This window comes from Erythrolamprus reginae, chromosome 2 (assembly GCF_031021105.1).
Source record: "Erythrolamprus reginae isolate rEryReg1 chromosome 2, rEryReg1.hap1, whole genome shotgun sequence".
Taxonomy (NCBI): Eukaryota; Metazoa; Chordata; class Lepidosauria; order Squamata; family Dipsadidae; genus Erythrolamprus; species Erythrolamprus reginae.
In genome coordinates this window covers 53,812,440-53,828,852 of record NC_091951.1, presented here as the reverse complement: position 1 = coordinate 53,828,852, position 16,413 = coordinate 53,812,440, and the positions used below count along the sequence as shown (strand labels likewise).

Here is a 16,413-nt window from a genome sequence, read left to right as displayed (position 1 = left end):
CTACATCGTATGTTCTAATTTGGAAGGCAGCATCAGAGCTCTCCCCAGGAGCGTTGTAGAAATTTGGGTTGATAAGATGTGCATTCATTAAATCAGGCTCTTTTCTAAAAGAGCCTGCAGCATTTTTCATCTTTGCTCAAGTCTTGCGGGAATTCGGTGCCTCCTTTCCCCCACCCCCGCAGAGAGAGACTCACTACCCAAAAGAAGGTCAGTGTGCAAATACTTCTATTTACCTGTTGTCCCTACCTGCGAGATACTGAATTAATAATAACCACTTAATAAAAACACTGGCCACATTTGCACAGAATGCTTAAAGTGAATTAGCCCATTTTCCTGGGCTCATGCAAAACATTAAATTATAAATTAACCCAATAGGCAGAATCTAAACAAGACTCTTGAGCACAAAAATAGAATTGTGTTTCAAACGAATGCAGATACGCGTAGTTAAATGCGTTTTGCAAATGCACCCACGGAATGGGTGCATATGCAAATGGGTGCACAGGAAAACTGCACGGATGCAAAGACACCCAGGTTTGTCCAACCACAGTTTTGGATGATGCTGAATCCTTGTACCTTTATGAGCCCGAAGTCTAAAACCCTGCAGGGCTGGAGAGCAGGATGTTTGAAGGATAGTCTCCCTCCATAGGGACTGCCAAGAATCCCAAGACAACAACTGGCCTTCTGCCGACAATCTGCTTTGCAAAGGGCAACTAATTGGCAAATGAGGGCCTGACCTGTCTGGTCCTTTGGGCTGCAGAAGCTCAACCATCTCGTGTAATTGATGTGCATTCTAGTTCTTTCTCTTTCCCTCTTCCCCATACTTATCCCAGCGGCCGATAAGGTCCCACAGAGTTGGTCTTTGACTAAACAATGTCGTCTGGCGGGCCCCAGGAGAAGAGCCTTCTCTGTAGCGGCCCCGGCCCTCAGGAATCAACTCCCCCCAGAGATTAGAACTGCCCCCACCCTCCTTGTCTTTCGTAAATTGCTTAAGACCCACGTATACCGCCAGGCATGGGGGAATTGAAACATTTTCCCCAGGCTTATATAGTTTTATGTATGGTATGCTTGTGTTGTATGGTTTTATATAATGGGCTTTTAGATATCTCTTTTTTTAAAATATTAGATTTGTTTACTGTATACTGTTTATTATTGTTGTGAGCCGCCCCGAGTCTTCGGAGAGGAGCGGCATACAAATCTAATAAATTATTACTATTATTATTATTATTATTATTATTATTATTATTACTACTACTACTACTACTACTACTACTACTACTACTACTTTGAGGAAAGGTTTTAAATATAGACACACACAAATATAAATATATATTATATATCAAATCCCAGTAAAAAGTGTGTGGCTACCTGATGAAGGCTAATAAGCCCAAAATAATAATAATAATAATAATAATAATAATAATAATAATAATAATAATAATAATTATTATTATTATTATTATTATTATTTATTAGATTTGTATGCCGCCCCTCTCCGAAGACTCGGAATGGCTCACAACAGTAATAAACAATATACAAATCCAATATTTAAAAAGCATCTAAAACCCATATCATTAAAAAAACCATACAACTCAGTCATACCATTCATAAGCCATAATAGCCTGGGGATCTCTCAATTATCCCATGCCTGGCGACATAGGTGGGTCTTCAATAACTTACGAAAGGCAAGATCTATAATAGTCTCCCTTCCTTTTCATTATCAGCAAAATGTGTTACATATATTATATATATACTGTATATATATATATATATACTGTACACTGCTCAAAAAATAAAGGGAACACTCAAAAAAGACATCCTTGATCTGAATGAATGAAATATTCTCATTGAATACTTCATTCTGTACAAAGCTGAATGTGCACAACAGCATGTGGAATTGATTGTCAATCAGTGTTGCTTCCTAAGTGGACAGTTTGATTTCACAGAATTTTGATTTACTTGGAGTTATATTGTGTTGTTTAAGTGTTCTCTTTATTTTTTTGAGCAGTGTATATATATGTGTGTTTGTGTGTTTGTACATATGAGGGAAGGGTTTCTTACCTTTTCCTACCCTTGTGCTGCGTTCACATCATATTTTGCACATGCATGCGTATGTCCCCAGCACAATTTTTCTTCTGCGCATGCGCAGAGGGACAATTTTCCTTGTGCGCATGCTCAGTAAGCTGAAAAATCGCAGAAAATTATGTAAAAAAAGACAGTCCGGTGCCTTTGTGCCAGAATTGTGCCAGAATTGTGCAGTCGGCGGGCTACTACCAGAGCGGGATACAAAACCGCACAGGTAGGAACTCATCACTGACACATATGTATACACACACACACACACACACGTGCAAACACACCTATGTGTATATGTATGTGTGTGTGTTGATGTCCGCCATCGTGTTTGAAGAGGACCTTGACATCTAATGAGTTGTGGACTTTACGCCATGTGTCTGCAGGTAAGCTGGTGAGGCCTATAGGGCATGAAATGTTCTGCCACATGTTGGGCAGACATGTGTGGGCACCATTGTTGCAGCATTTGCATTTCTGGCTTTGCAGAGTGTTTTTTTTGTGTGTGTGTGTATACATAGATTCATACACACGCATACATACACATATATTATACATGCATACATGCCCAACATGTGGCAGAACATTTTGGGTCCTTATAGGCCTTGCCAGCCATCTGCGGACACTTCGCGTACAGCCTACAGCCCATTAGATATCAAGGTCCTCTTCGAATACGATGGACGAACATCATCACATGCATAAATATATGGACTCCAAAAATTTTTACTACCACACTGTGGGCGTAGCTTATTGTGTAGGTGTGACTGGGTAGGAGTGCCTTGCTGGTCATGTGACCAGGTGGGAGTGGCTTAACAATCATGTGACTGGGAGTGGCCATGTGACTGGGTGGGAGTGGCTTACTGACCAAGATAAGTTTTCAAATAGGTCCTTGGACTCTTTTTCAGTTGATTTAAGTCACATTATTTGAACAACCACAAAAAGGACAAATGATAGACAGCATTATTTGATGAGCGCCACAGTAACATTTTAAGGTTTTGTACTGAACCCACAAGGTTCAGTAGGATAACAGATTAGGCCAGTAGGTCCATTTTCTTTAATTGCTATAAAAGTTCAGTTCTAGATAATGATTCAAATGATCAAAGTGTTTATGGGTAATTCTATTTAATTATTTACTATTTTAAAAGTAATTAAGGATCATACTAAGATACCAGAGAAGGAAGGACAATTTGAAAAACTATTAAGTACTGTATTCAATAAATAGTACATAATTTTACTACTCCTACTGCATCTCATCCTCCCCATGGGGACAGCAGCCCATTACTGCTGTGTATATATGTGTGTGTGTATATATATATATACTGTATATGTATGTGTGCATGATAATATATATGTGTGTGTGTTTTCTGTTGGAGGACGAAATAGCGTTATCCTAGTCTCCCTTAATTTTAAATATTCAGCAAAAATATGTGATATATATATATATTATATTATATATATATTATAGTGTGTGTATATATATATATATATATATAATATTATATTATATTATATATATATTATAGTGTGTGTGTGTGTGTGTGTGTGTGTGTGTGTGTGTATGTATATATATATATATTAAGGGAGACTAGGATAGACCTATTTCGGCCTTGTCTTGGCCTCATCAGGTAGCCATACCCTCACTGGGATTTGACAGAAAAAACATATATTGTATGTGTATGTATACACAGACACACATACACACACTGCTCAAAAAAATAAAGGGAACACTTAAACAACACAATATAACTCCAAGTAAATCAAACTTCTGTGAAATCAAACTGTCTACAGAGGAAGCAACACTGATTGACAATCAATTTCAGATGCTGTTGTGCACATTCAGCTTTGTACGGAACAACAAAGTATTCAATGAGAATACTATTTCATTCATTCAGATCTAGGATGTGTTATTTGAGTGTTCCCTTTAATATTTTGAGCAGTGTATATACTGTATATATAGGTATAGGAATATGCAGAGAGGGGCGGCATACAAATCTAATAAATTATTATTAAATTATTATTATTATTATTATTATTATTATTATTATTATTATTATTATTATTATACATATATGTATATATGTGTAAACTAGGAAGACAATATACACATTGTGTGTGTGTATACATAGGTTCATACACACACATGCATACACATACATGTATACATATGTGCATATGCAGGGTTGGGCTACTTTCCGGATGTGGGGGGGGGGGACGCAGTGGGGTAGCGAAAATGGAACTCTACCCAAGAGCACCCAATTTGCAATGAAAGATATTGAAAGAAACTGCAGGGCATCCTGCATAAGCCACGCCCAAAGTGTGGTAGTAAATTTTTTGGTAGCCCTTCACTGTGCATATGTATATGTGTGTGCATATGTATACATGTGATATACAGTATATATATGTGTGTGTGTATGTGTGTGTAAACTGGAGAGACAAAATATACACGTGTGTGTGTGTGTGTGTTTATGTATTCTCTCTGCAGTTTTACCCTCACTGTTCCCCCACCGCCACCTTCTTTCTTCCCCGACCGGCCCGGCCACCGCGGAAGGGGAAGTGGGGTGGTGGGGTTGCGTGAAGGGCCAGCGGGAGAAGAGCGGGCGTTAACACAGACCGGATTGAGGGGGGGGGATAGGAAGGACAACCTGATTTGCATGTCAATATAAAACGGCCGAGGCGCTTGGCCAGCCAATTCGCTGAACTGACCCCCCCCCTCCCCATGAACGCGCTTTTTTTGGACTTGCTGACATCACGCGGGCCTCATTAGCATGCAGGCGAGAGGCGAGCTCTCTGCGTCGGCGAAGCTCCCGAGCCCCGGCGCGCGACCAGCCGAGCCCGCCCGCCCAGCCCAGCCGGGGACCTTTTGGAGGAGGCTGCTCCGATTCGGCGAGGGAGGGAAGGAGGGGCTCCACGCGCCGGACTCCTCAGCCTCGCTGGTTGGCTCGGCCGGTCGGTCGTTCGCTCTAATCCAAACCGGGTCGCTGTAGGGGGAGGAAAAAAAAAAAGGAGCGGGCGAGAGAGAGAGAGAGAGAGACAGCGCAACCCCACAAAGGGGGGAAAGCAATGCTGGGCTCCGGAGCCGAAGCGAGTGGTGAGGCGCGGGCTCCCTCGCCTCCACCGCCCCGCTGACGGCACGTTTGTCTCCCCCCTATGCTCTCGGTGAGTGTGCTTGTGTGTGTTGTGTGTGTTTTAAATGTGCCTCCCGAGTCGCTTTTTTTTTAAAAAAATATTTTTTTTGACGTGAAGCCTGCTGCAGTTGCTCATTTCCAGAAAATCTCCCGCTGGCGAATGCGAGCCTTACTTGCAAGAACAGAGATATAGAAATATATAGAGATATATATTATTAGATATATAAATATATAGAGATACAGTATATATTTCTGAGAGGCTCTGCGGAAGAAAGTGCTCCCCGAAGAAAAGTTAAAAAAAAAAAAAGTCCGTTTGAAGAAAAATCATCCTCATCCTCATTTTTAAAAAAAGGAATTCGTGGGATTGTAGAGAGAGAGAGGAAAAAAATAATTCCTGACGTTGGGAGTTTTGGAGCGACGTGCGAGAAAACAGGTAAGGTCGCTGCCGTTTCGGAGAGAGAGAGTTCGATTCCCGAGGTTGGTTGTGAGGGGTGGGAGGGAGCTTCGCGGTCGTAGAATAGGGAGCGACTTACGTGACAAGTTGTTTTTTTTTGGGGGGGGGGGTTAACTTCTCCGACGGGACCGGTCGGTCCTCGATTCGGAGTGGCGTTCCGTTTTGTGGAAGAGAGCTTCGCATTCGTCGAGGATTTTGCGCCGCTTTGGGCACCGCTGAGGTATCTTTAAAGCATCGCCAGCTCTTGGCTCTTTTCGAGAACCCTGGAGTAGCAAAAGCGGAGGACCAGCAGGCTTGATCATTTTTATTTTAACAGATTAACTATAGAGTTGGGAGGGACCTTGCAAGGTCATCTAGTCCAACCCCCCTGCCCGAGCAGGAGACCCTGACCTCTACCTCTACTTAGCATCTCCTGATTGTGAGGCAAGAGCTACCCACCCATTTATTTATTTATTTAAATAATAAATGTTAGATAAATATTTATTTATTTATTTGCAAAACGCATGGCAGGGTGCCCCATGTGCAGAAATTCCCCCTTATAGCAGCTTATACCTCTCCTTCTCAGGGAGATATATACATATATACATACATACAGTGTGGCTAGCTGATGAGGCCAAAATAAGGTTGAAATAGATCTATCCTAGTCTCCCTTAATTTTCAAATTCAGCAAAAAAAAAACATGTGACACACACACACACACACACACACACACACACATATATATATATACAGTATAAATATATATAGTTATAGTTGTCAGCAAAAACATGTGACACACATATATATATGTATCACATGTTTTTATATACATACATACATACATACACACACCCACACACTGCTCAAAAGAATAAAGGGAACATTTAAACAACACAATATAACTCCAAGTAAATCAAACTACTGACCACTTAGGAAGCAACACTGATTGACAATCAATTTCACATGCTAGGCTGGACTGGGCGTTTGCCATCCTTTCAGCCCTGTGAAGGCAACCAGATTTGGAAAAAGATTCTGTTTTACATGTTTTATGGGTGAGATCCAAGGGTGGGTGTATGTGTGGGTGTGCCACGTTTCTGCTTTCATCTCATCTGTTCACTTTGCTTTCCCTCAAAGAGTTCCTCCTCAGAAAACGTTAATGGTTTTTACAGTCACTCAAGTAGCGATTTCATAGCAATAGCATTTAGACTTATATACCGCTTCACATTGCTTTTACAGCCCTCTCTAAGCAGTTTACAGAGTCAGCATACAGCCCCCAACAATCTGGGTCTTCATTTTACCAACCTTGGAAGGAGGGAAGGCTGAGTCAACCTTATATGTATACACACCTAGCAGCAAGCCCTGTGGTGGTCTGATAGGGATGGACGTTCATTTTTTCCTGAATGGTCAGCTATGTTCTCTATAGTCTCTGATGCTTAGGGAGTTGTTGTTTTTCTTTTCTCCCAGCGATTTGTTTGCCCTGCCTTTTCTCCCTGGGATCAGTTTTTCCAGACAGATTTTTTTTGGGGAGTGTATTGGAAAACAACTCCCGTGATTTGAATTATGGAAGGTGTGAAGATGCCAATTAGCCTAGCTTGAAAAGCGCTCCTACCTAATACTCATCTTGTGGTAGAGTCATTGTTTCATTTAGTTTTTTAAATCCAGTTGTTCCTTGTTAGTGGTCTGTCTTGAACTTATCCTGCTCTCCTTTAATGATATTTCGCATTCGCATTCCGCGGAGAAGTGCCCGGAGGAGAGAGAATCAGGATATCTGATGCCAAGAGTTAAATAGATGATCGGAGCTAGTTGTGTAGCTTTTTTCCACTGAGGGAGAAAAGTCTGTGCATGTTTCAATCCGACTGTTGAAGGATGCTCTTCCATTATCTTCTTGTCATGAGCTTGGGGCAAATCAACAGAGCGATTTCCGTGTGCTCCAGGTGATGTGCGAGCTGTATCAAAACTATTCTTCTCTGGAATTTATTCGTAACCCCTGCTCATTGTTAGGGACAGCACATTTTCAAATAAATAACTATACTTAAAAAAAAAAACCTTGAAGGCTTTTGGATATTCCTGAGCAGGAACCCTCACAAAGGTTTATATCTGTTGTTAATCTTAAGTATGCGGAAGGTTTAAATGCACAATCTCCCACTATCTTGCGCATGAAGACTGTTCCTTGTGGTGGTGGTTTTAAAATCAAGACTAGCGCTGAGGCTGTGGGAGGCAGCGGGGGTGGAGGGTGGGGGGTCGGTCCTTGCAAAACAATTTCCGAGAAGAATTGCCAAAGCAAACATTCGGAATGGAATGTCTAAGACGGTAAAACAGTTTGAGGAAAGAGAAGCAATGCTGGGAACCATTGCAGGGTAGTAGGAAAGGCATCCGATCAGTTAAAAGGTGGCTAAGAGCTTTTCTTACAATTTGTCATCCTTCTAATGTAATGCAACATGGCTTCCAAGCAAGAGTTTTGTGTCCGGTTCTAATTTAAGAATCTCCCTCATCTCATCCTCTGAAGCATAGGAGCATTGGGAGCCTCATTGCTTTTGGGATGATCCGAGGGTCTGCTGCTTGCGCCAGGGTAGCCCAGTGAGATGCCACTGCTGTGGTGTGCAGTTGTTGAACTCCCCCAACTTGCTTTCCTTCCCCTTTAGCATGCGTGCACTTTTAAAGCTTGCAATCTATTCTCCCCCCCGCCCTTCTTTACTCCAAGTTTTCTTCCTTGGCAGCAAATTTAGCTACGCATCAGCTTTGAAAATGTTAAGTGCCTGCATGCTAGACATGTAGATGGACTCCAGTTAGGCTTAAAACAAAACAGGAATCTGGGAAGATGAATCACGCATTCACGGGGAGGGCAAATGGCTCTGTTTATTTAGCGACGGAGGACTTTCTTGAGTTGGAATGCTATCTTGCCGATTCGGAAAGTAGGATTACAAAAAATGTGCAACCTCCCCCTCTCCGGCCAGGGTTGCAAGCCTTTCAGAGCACACTCATGCTACACAAATTGCTATGGAAATAAGGTATATGCAAAAGTCTATCACTTCCTATGTTTCCTTCCTCCTCTGCCCCCACCCAGCCAATTCTGCTTCTCTGCTAAAAAAAAAAAAAGCGCACTTAAATGCTAGCATCTGCTCAGGGCACATGGTGGTATGGTTTGCATTGCTGGTAGATCTATGACAGCTCCTGCGAAGTTGCTTGAGGTTCCGTTTTTCAGCCTTCCCACATGAATTTTTTTTTTAAAAAAAAAACCAGTGCTAGCCTTGCAAAGCCCAGCCTTGGGAACCCTTGGGACAATAATTAGCTAATAGTTAAAAGGAAACATAGAAAAATAGAAGATTGACGGCAGAAAAAGACCTCATGGTCCATCTAGTCCGCCCTTATACTATTTGCTGTATTTTATCTTAGGATGGATATATGTTTATCCCAGGCAGTTACTGTGGATTTACCAACCACATCTGCTGGAAGTTTAATTTTCTCACGTTGCTTCTGATCTTTCCCCCAACTAACCTCAGATTGTCTCCCCTTGTTCTAGTGTTCACTTTTCTATTAAAAACACTTGTCTCCTGAACCTTATTTAACCCTTTAACATATTTAAATGTTTCGATCATGTCCCCCCTTTCCCGACTATACAGATTGAGTTTGTTAAGTCTTTCCTGATAAGTTTTATGCTTAAAACCTTTCACAATTTTTGTAGCCCGTCTTTGGACCCTTTCAAAGGAAGAGATATAGAATCTGGTAGGTAGGTAGGTAGATAGATAGATAGATAGATAGATAGATAGATAGATAGATAGATAGATAGATAGACAAGCAGGCAGGCAAATAGATATTATTCTCCGGTGCGTAGGGGATACTTCCCCTTTGTGCTGAAGAACTATGCTAACTTCACGCCCAACTTCATTGGTGGGAACTCTTCATAAGTTTGCAATGTCTCGTTCAAATTGTGTCTTCTTGGAACTTGGAGAGCAGGCTGAATGATCTCCCACCACATCTGTTATGTCGCTCTGCTTTCACCGTCACCACCATTTGCCAAAGTTACCCTTGCATGTAGGCACAAGAAACAAAAATACAGGGTTGGGTTGGAGAGCATCATTAAGATGCCTTTTGTTCTACGAGATGCAGCCCGTGATTGCAGTGGCAACAGGCTCTGTTATGACACTGCTTTTGAAGCTGTCTGGCAGAGACCTGCTAAGTAGGACATTCCTTCCTGTTCCCAGCTGTGAACCCAATCAGACCCTCATTTCCCAACAGCAGTAGTGATTTCCAGCCTTCCCCCCACCCCACCCACTCCCTCCTGCCCCCACACAATTTTCAAATTATAACTGCAGAGGATACTGCTTTCCAAATCTTGCTATCTCTGACTCAAGACCAAATGCAAAGGAATTTAACTAGACATTTTCTGGCTTTCTCATGTGATTTGGAGAAAAGCTCTCAATGCTTACAGCCAAAGTCTTATTGTTTCCTTGGTCCCTGGACAATTGGCTCTACTGTAAAAAATGCAAAGGACTTAAACCGAGATAACCACAAGGATTATGGGGAATCCAACAAAAAGAAAGAAAGCACTAAGTAATCATGTCTAATTAGAAGTCCAACTGAGGTCCATTGTATGGGAAAGAACTCCACGTTTTGTTATGATGATTTTGGCTTGTAAGGTCAAAATCCATTTGTTTATTTAATAATAAATATCTTTGATAGAGTCATGGAATATAGATCACAGAGAACCTATGTGTCAGACATTTTGAATATCAGCTTCCTTAGACTCCAGTCAGTAATTCCATTGGCCAAGGATCATGGGTATTATGATCCTAAATGTGGATCTGCAGCTTGCTTATGTTTGCCATGTAGCAGTGCCTATACATGTAAGATCAAGATGTCATTGAACTTTGAGCAGTATTTTTGGGCTACAGTGTGGAAGTGGATTTCAAGTGTCCATATATAGCAGCAGGTAAAATTCGTTACAAATTGTGTATTTTCTCAGAAGGAAGTTCTATGTTTCTGAAAAGTCTAGAAAATTAAAGAGGTCTCTTCAGTTAACAGTTAGTCTAATACAATATTAGAAGCAAATATTTCCCCCTCCTCCTACAGTCTCCCTTTATTGGGGATATTACTAAACTCCAGGTCATCTGCAGTTCCAGTTAATATGACATAAAATAATTTATTGGCACCGAACTATAGCCAAAATAGAGACATTTGACAGGACTTCAGCAGCTAGTGTTAATTGGGTTTGGAAAAGCCTCGTCAGAAAGAGACAGGTTGAAATCTTGTAGGTAGATAATTGGATGCTGTTGGACCACTCATGTTTCGTTGGGATGAGCTTCTTCCTATGATAGTAAAATGGGCAAATCTAGAATTAATGCCTTCTGAAGGTCAGTTATTTAAGTTACCTCTACTATCCTTCATACAGCCAAGAATTAGCAGTAAAAGAGTCAGAATAAAAATTATAACAAGAGAGAAAAGCCAAATTGCAAATGATAGCAGCAGCCAAAGACAATGCAAGTCGGAACACTTTTCAATGCATTTTTGAGCAATGAATAATTGGTGCAGGTCAAAAACCTAGCCTGGGCAATAATTTTAAAAATGTCAGATCTCTCATTTCCCTTCACTATATAACACCATAGCCTGGGTAATCAACAATAGAATCTTTGCAATTAGGCGAACATTTTTTTCTTTCATGAAACAGAGATATACATAAACAATTGCAGCGCTTCTAATAAATGCTGTGAGATGAGCTGGCCACTAAAATATATAACCCATTTCTTCAAGCTGTTTCTTAGTCTCTTTCTACTCTCATCACTATCTGCAAATCTATTTGAAGCTGGCCTTGTTCATCAGCAAACCTTTTGGGGCAATGCACAATTTTGAAAGCAACTTGCAGGTGTCATCTGGCTCGCTTTCTCACAAAACAACAATTATGGGGAGTGCAGTTTTTAGCAACAAACTGATTAGATAGTTCTGGCTTGTTGCTTTAGTCTGCCAAATTTGATTACCTTGTTTGGTGCACATATGCGGACACACACACACTCACACACAACCCCCCCCCCCTATTTATATGTTAACATACATAACTCCTCCAAATTTGATTACACAAACACATTTATATGTTAACATACATAAGTGTGTGTGTGTGTGTGTGTGCATATCTAAAATAAAGAAGGGAGTAACTATAAAAGAATTAAAACGTAGCAAGAAAAGTATAGCTTAATCCATCTATAACCAATATATCCACTAATATATTTTTCCTTTTTCCTAAAAGTTGGTCATTTAACACTGAAATAATCTTAAAGTATGTATAAACTACCTTTTATTCTGTGAGATACTATTTTACTATTGCCATATAATTTTAGACCAGTTTTTAATTGCATATTAATTTCTATCTTTCCAACAATAAGTTATAATGTTCTCTCTAAACCCAACCCACCTCACTAGGCCGTTGTGAAAAAAATAGGAGGGGAATGGTGTGTTGAAAATGTTCACTGCCTTGAGTTATTTGTAAAAATAATAAATAAACAAATAAATGATACCAGGCTGCACTAAGAAGGTCTAATAGATTTTCCTTTGGACCTTCAAACAGTGATAAAGAAGTCCCATGTGTGGTACATAATGATTACATTTAATTACACCCCATTCCTGAAAGGTTATTTTCCAAAATGTTTGAATAGCTGAACACTGCCACCAAAGATGATAGTGAATTTCTTCTTGTATACAGTTTGTTCACCAGCATTTCTTAAGTTACTGAACTATGTATCTGATTAAGCATAATAGAGGTTAAATGCCATCTGTGTGCAACCTTTAATTATTTTCTCTTTGGCTGAAACTGATTTTGTAGGTTTAGCATGCCAGATTAAAACCCATTTAGCTCTCCCAGTGTGGGAATGTAAATCCTTTTCTGAGATTGCTGTGACTCCCTTGATAGCATATTTGCAGTCATGTGAAAAACATCAGTACATCCTCTTTGAGTTCTATGGTTTTATGTCTCAGAACATAGTAAAAATCATATGGTCTTCACAATTCTTAAAACAGCTAATGATAACATGTGATATAAACACATGACATACGCCAGGGCTGGGTTCTAACTTACCTCACTGCTGGTTCGCTTCCTCACGCACTGCGTGGGTGCATTTCGTGGGTGGCCGCACGCAATACAAAAAATGCAACCCCCCCTAAAAGCCAAAAACAAGATGGCGACACATATGCAGTGCTGGAAACATGGCTTCTGCGCATGTGCAGAAGGAAAAAAACCCAAGGAAAAAAATCCCCCCAATCCAAAAAAAACATTAAAAAAATATGATGATGGTACACATGGACTGGCAACAACCAAACTGGTTCTGTGATATTGTGATGTCAATTTGCTACCAGTTTAGGTGAACCTGTCCAAACCGTGAGGAACCCACAGCTGTCCTATACTACGTCATCATTTATTTTGCAAAAAAGAAAGCCAAAAAATGGGCAAGCCATGTCTGAAAACCTAAAAAAACCTTTCGATTCAATAGCTGGTAGAACCACCTTTAGCAGCAATAATGTGAAGTATAAAAACTTTATCAATCTCACATTGATGTGAAGTCATGTGAAAAAGTAAGAGAACCCTCTTTGCAATGCTTAGTTTTCTCCATTTTGGCTCCCCCGCACCTAAAACAAATAATGATATAGTATACTATTATCCAGTGCTTGCAAGTCACAGGAACATACCCCAGTTGGAATAGTCATTGGCTCATGGTTTGCTTATTCAAAGGGCTTCATGAGTTTTCTGGATTTAATATAGCTCTTGGACAGTGTTTTGCATCTGATGCAGAACAGTTATGAGTTTCTGTATTTCATTTCCATGACAGGCCAATGAGGAAGGCCAATCAGGAATTTACAGTTTACCTACTTTTAAGAATTGCTATGGACCAGATGATTTTTACTAAGTCCTGACATGTAAAACCATAGAACTCAAAGAGGATTCTCTTTACTTACCCCCCCCTGACTTAATTTGTGTAGATCATCATACCAATTCAGCTATTAGTAAAGATCAACCCTTCATAGTTTTAAGTTGCAAGTTACTCAGTATCCATGGTTCAATTTCTGTTGAAGACCTACATAGTGGAATGGCTAAAATGGACAACCACAAATAAAATAAAATGGTAGAAGTAAAGAAATTCCATTTTCAGGTTTGCACGGAAATGAATCTGTAAACTGTAAAACATCATGTTTGATGTTAACTAAAACACTACTGAAAAGCTTTCATGTGGTAGGTTTACCATTGTTGCAAAATTCTTGGAATTATGTCACTTTATTTTTCCCCAGTCCTTAAACTGAAAAGATAAAGCCTAAAACGTTTCACGAGTCTGTTATTTCTATTGTATTTTACTGGGATCATCTTGAGAAAAGATTATGTGTTGTATGTTCTAGTGTGTGCGTGATGTGAATTGCATATTTGGATCATGTGATACACAAGTATGTCCTTGGCAGAATGATGTCATAGTACCATGCAGACATCATGTTGACACTGTTGTTGAGGATGTCTATAAGATCCTGCCATTTGGGTCTAAATAGTTGTTTAACTTGGAATTATTCTAATTCTTATTCTAATTTGGGTCAGATTTTTGCCTGCATGGCTGAATGCTTTCAAGAAATGTTCCTAGCCCTTTATGTTTCTCTTTCAAGTTTTTTTAAAAGCATTATCTTTATTGCATCTCCAACAAAATGCTGTTTGGGTGGTCCTTTTCTACAAACATAATGGCGTCCAATAAAATTTCAAATATTTTTTTAATTTATAAATCATAATTTGGGGTCCATTAACTAGCTAACTGTCTAGCTATCAAACTTAAGCTATTATTCCATTGCATGCACAATTATGCACACACACACTCTTTCGGCACCCAAGAAAAAAAGGTTCGCCATCACTGGTCTAGACCAGGGGTAGATAAAGTTGGCTGTTCTATGACGTGTGGACTTCAACTCCCAGAATTCCTGAGCCAATTATGCTAGCTCAGGAATTCTGGGAGTTGAAGTCCACACATCATAGAAGAGCCAACTTTGACTACCCCTGGTCTAGACAATATAGGAACCTCTAATTTATTATCCCATGTATTTCTTAACATTAGTTTTTCAAATTGATTTATTGATATCTATAAAAACCAATAGTAAGTTTTTTAAGTTTTAAGATTGTTGTAGTTAGTATTTCAGGGATGTCAGAAGCTGAAAACGCTGCTTGTCCAACCAATATTGTTAACAAATGTAGTATTTGTAAATGCAGCCATTTTATTACATCTGTTAGATGATAATATTTTTATTTCTGACTAAGCTTTGCTTAGTCAGCAGTTCGCTTTTTCATGGGTTATCCAACAAAATAAGAACAAGATATTTAACTGGAACAGAAGGGAGTTTTCTTAATACTTGTGAGTTTTGAATTATTGCATCCCAAAAAGATTTTGTAGAGTTGTTGGCTTTAAACAATCCAATCATTAATAAGGGAAAATTGTTTGTAAAATAAATATTCAGCAAGTGGAAAACTTTATCCAGTCTACAAACTAGATCCTTTCGCTCTTCTACTGGTATAATTGCAGATTTCAGATTTTCTGAGGGGGTAAGTCTTTCTTTTAAAAACTTATTAAACGAAGTTGGAGGTTTCACATTAGTTTAATTATATTAATAGATACAGCTGATTTCTTTTGTGGAGGAAGTGGTTATTATGCCAGTTGAGGTTGAAAGTACCAAGTTTTCTCAAAAATAAGACCAGATTTACTCTTTTGACCCCAGAAATAAGTGCTTAGCCTTATTTTCTGGGCGGTCTTATTATTATTTTTTGAAGTGCAAGAGGTGGCGAGCGTGATTACCTCATGGTTGCTGGGCCCCTGAACCACGGCCCGCGGAACAGCTGAGCTGATGAAGGGTTGCCTCTCATTCTATCTCTCTGTGTGCCTGGAGGTGTTTCTTGCACACACTCTTGCAGCCCCAGCCCTGCCATGGCACCAAGCAATCTCACAGCCTAGGGCCCTTTGTCAAGTCTCAATCTGGGGCTTGCCATACCTGGTGGTGGTGGTGATATAATAATAATAATAATAATAATAATAATAATAATAATAATAATAATAATAATGATAATGATAATGATAATGATAATGATAATGATAATGATAATAATAATAATAATAATAATAATAATAATTATTATTATTATTATTATTTATTGGATTTGTATGCTGCCCCTCTCCGAGGACTCGGAGCGGCTCACAACAGACAATACAAAATACAAATCCATAGTGATGGTCATGAAGCAACCATTGAAGCTGACAAGTCCAAAGATAAATGAAGTGGTGGTGGGGGACATCAGAACGTCATGGGCTAGCCGCTCGTCAACAGGCTGTTCTCCTGGCCTGCTCTGGCTGTGAGCAGCAACGGCAGGCCGTGAGATGCGCAGCTGGCACAAAGAACAGGGAGGTAATGGCAGTGATGGGACTTCTGGTGGCAGCACAACACAGCCTCTTGTCAGCTGTTCATCACTCTGGCTGTGCACACGCTTCCTGCCATGCTCTTCAGGACTCTGCACCATGCCATCAGCCCGCCCACGTCACTGCAACTGGATATCTCGTCGCCATTGCCTCCCAGTGCCGTTTGCAGCCAGAGCCTGCCAGGACAACGGCATGCTGACAAGTGGCTGACTGGCGCTGTTCTGGCGGCACTGTCCTGAAGCGTCCCCCTTCTTGGAACGGGACTCTGCTGCTGCTTTTGGCTGCACGCAAGGAAAACAACAGAAGCAGCAGAAGTCTTTCTTTATCTCCCCAAACTCCACCAGAAATGAGTCTTTGTAAGATTTGTCACACC

General features: G+C 40.2%; 1 protein-coding gene across 3 annotated transcripts in view; it reads left to right on the top strand.

Moving 5' to 3' along the window:
• The window catches only part of PRICKLE2 (prickle planar cell polarity protein 2), a 497,544-nt gene that overhangs the window by 263,847 nt on the left and 217,284 nt on the right, over nt 1–16,413 (top strand). The window contains exon 1 of one of the 3 annotated variants that reach the window (XM_070738163.1): nt 4,862–5,223. The exons of 1 other annotated variant lie outside the window; for it this stretch is intronic. The gene's annotated coding sequence lies outside the window, so the exon portion shown is untranslated. Of the gene's footprint in view, nt 1–4,861; nt 5,224–5,410; nt 5,626–16,413 lie in introns of those variants that run through there. One more of the 3 variants, XM_070738162.1, reaches the window with a different exon arrangement.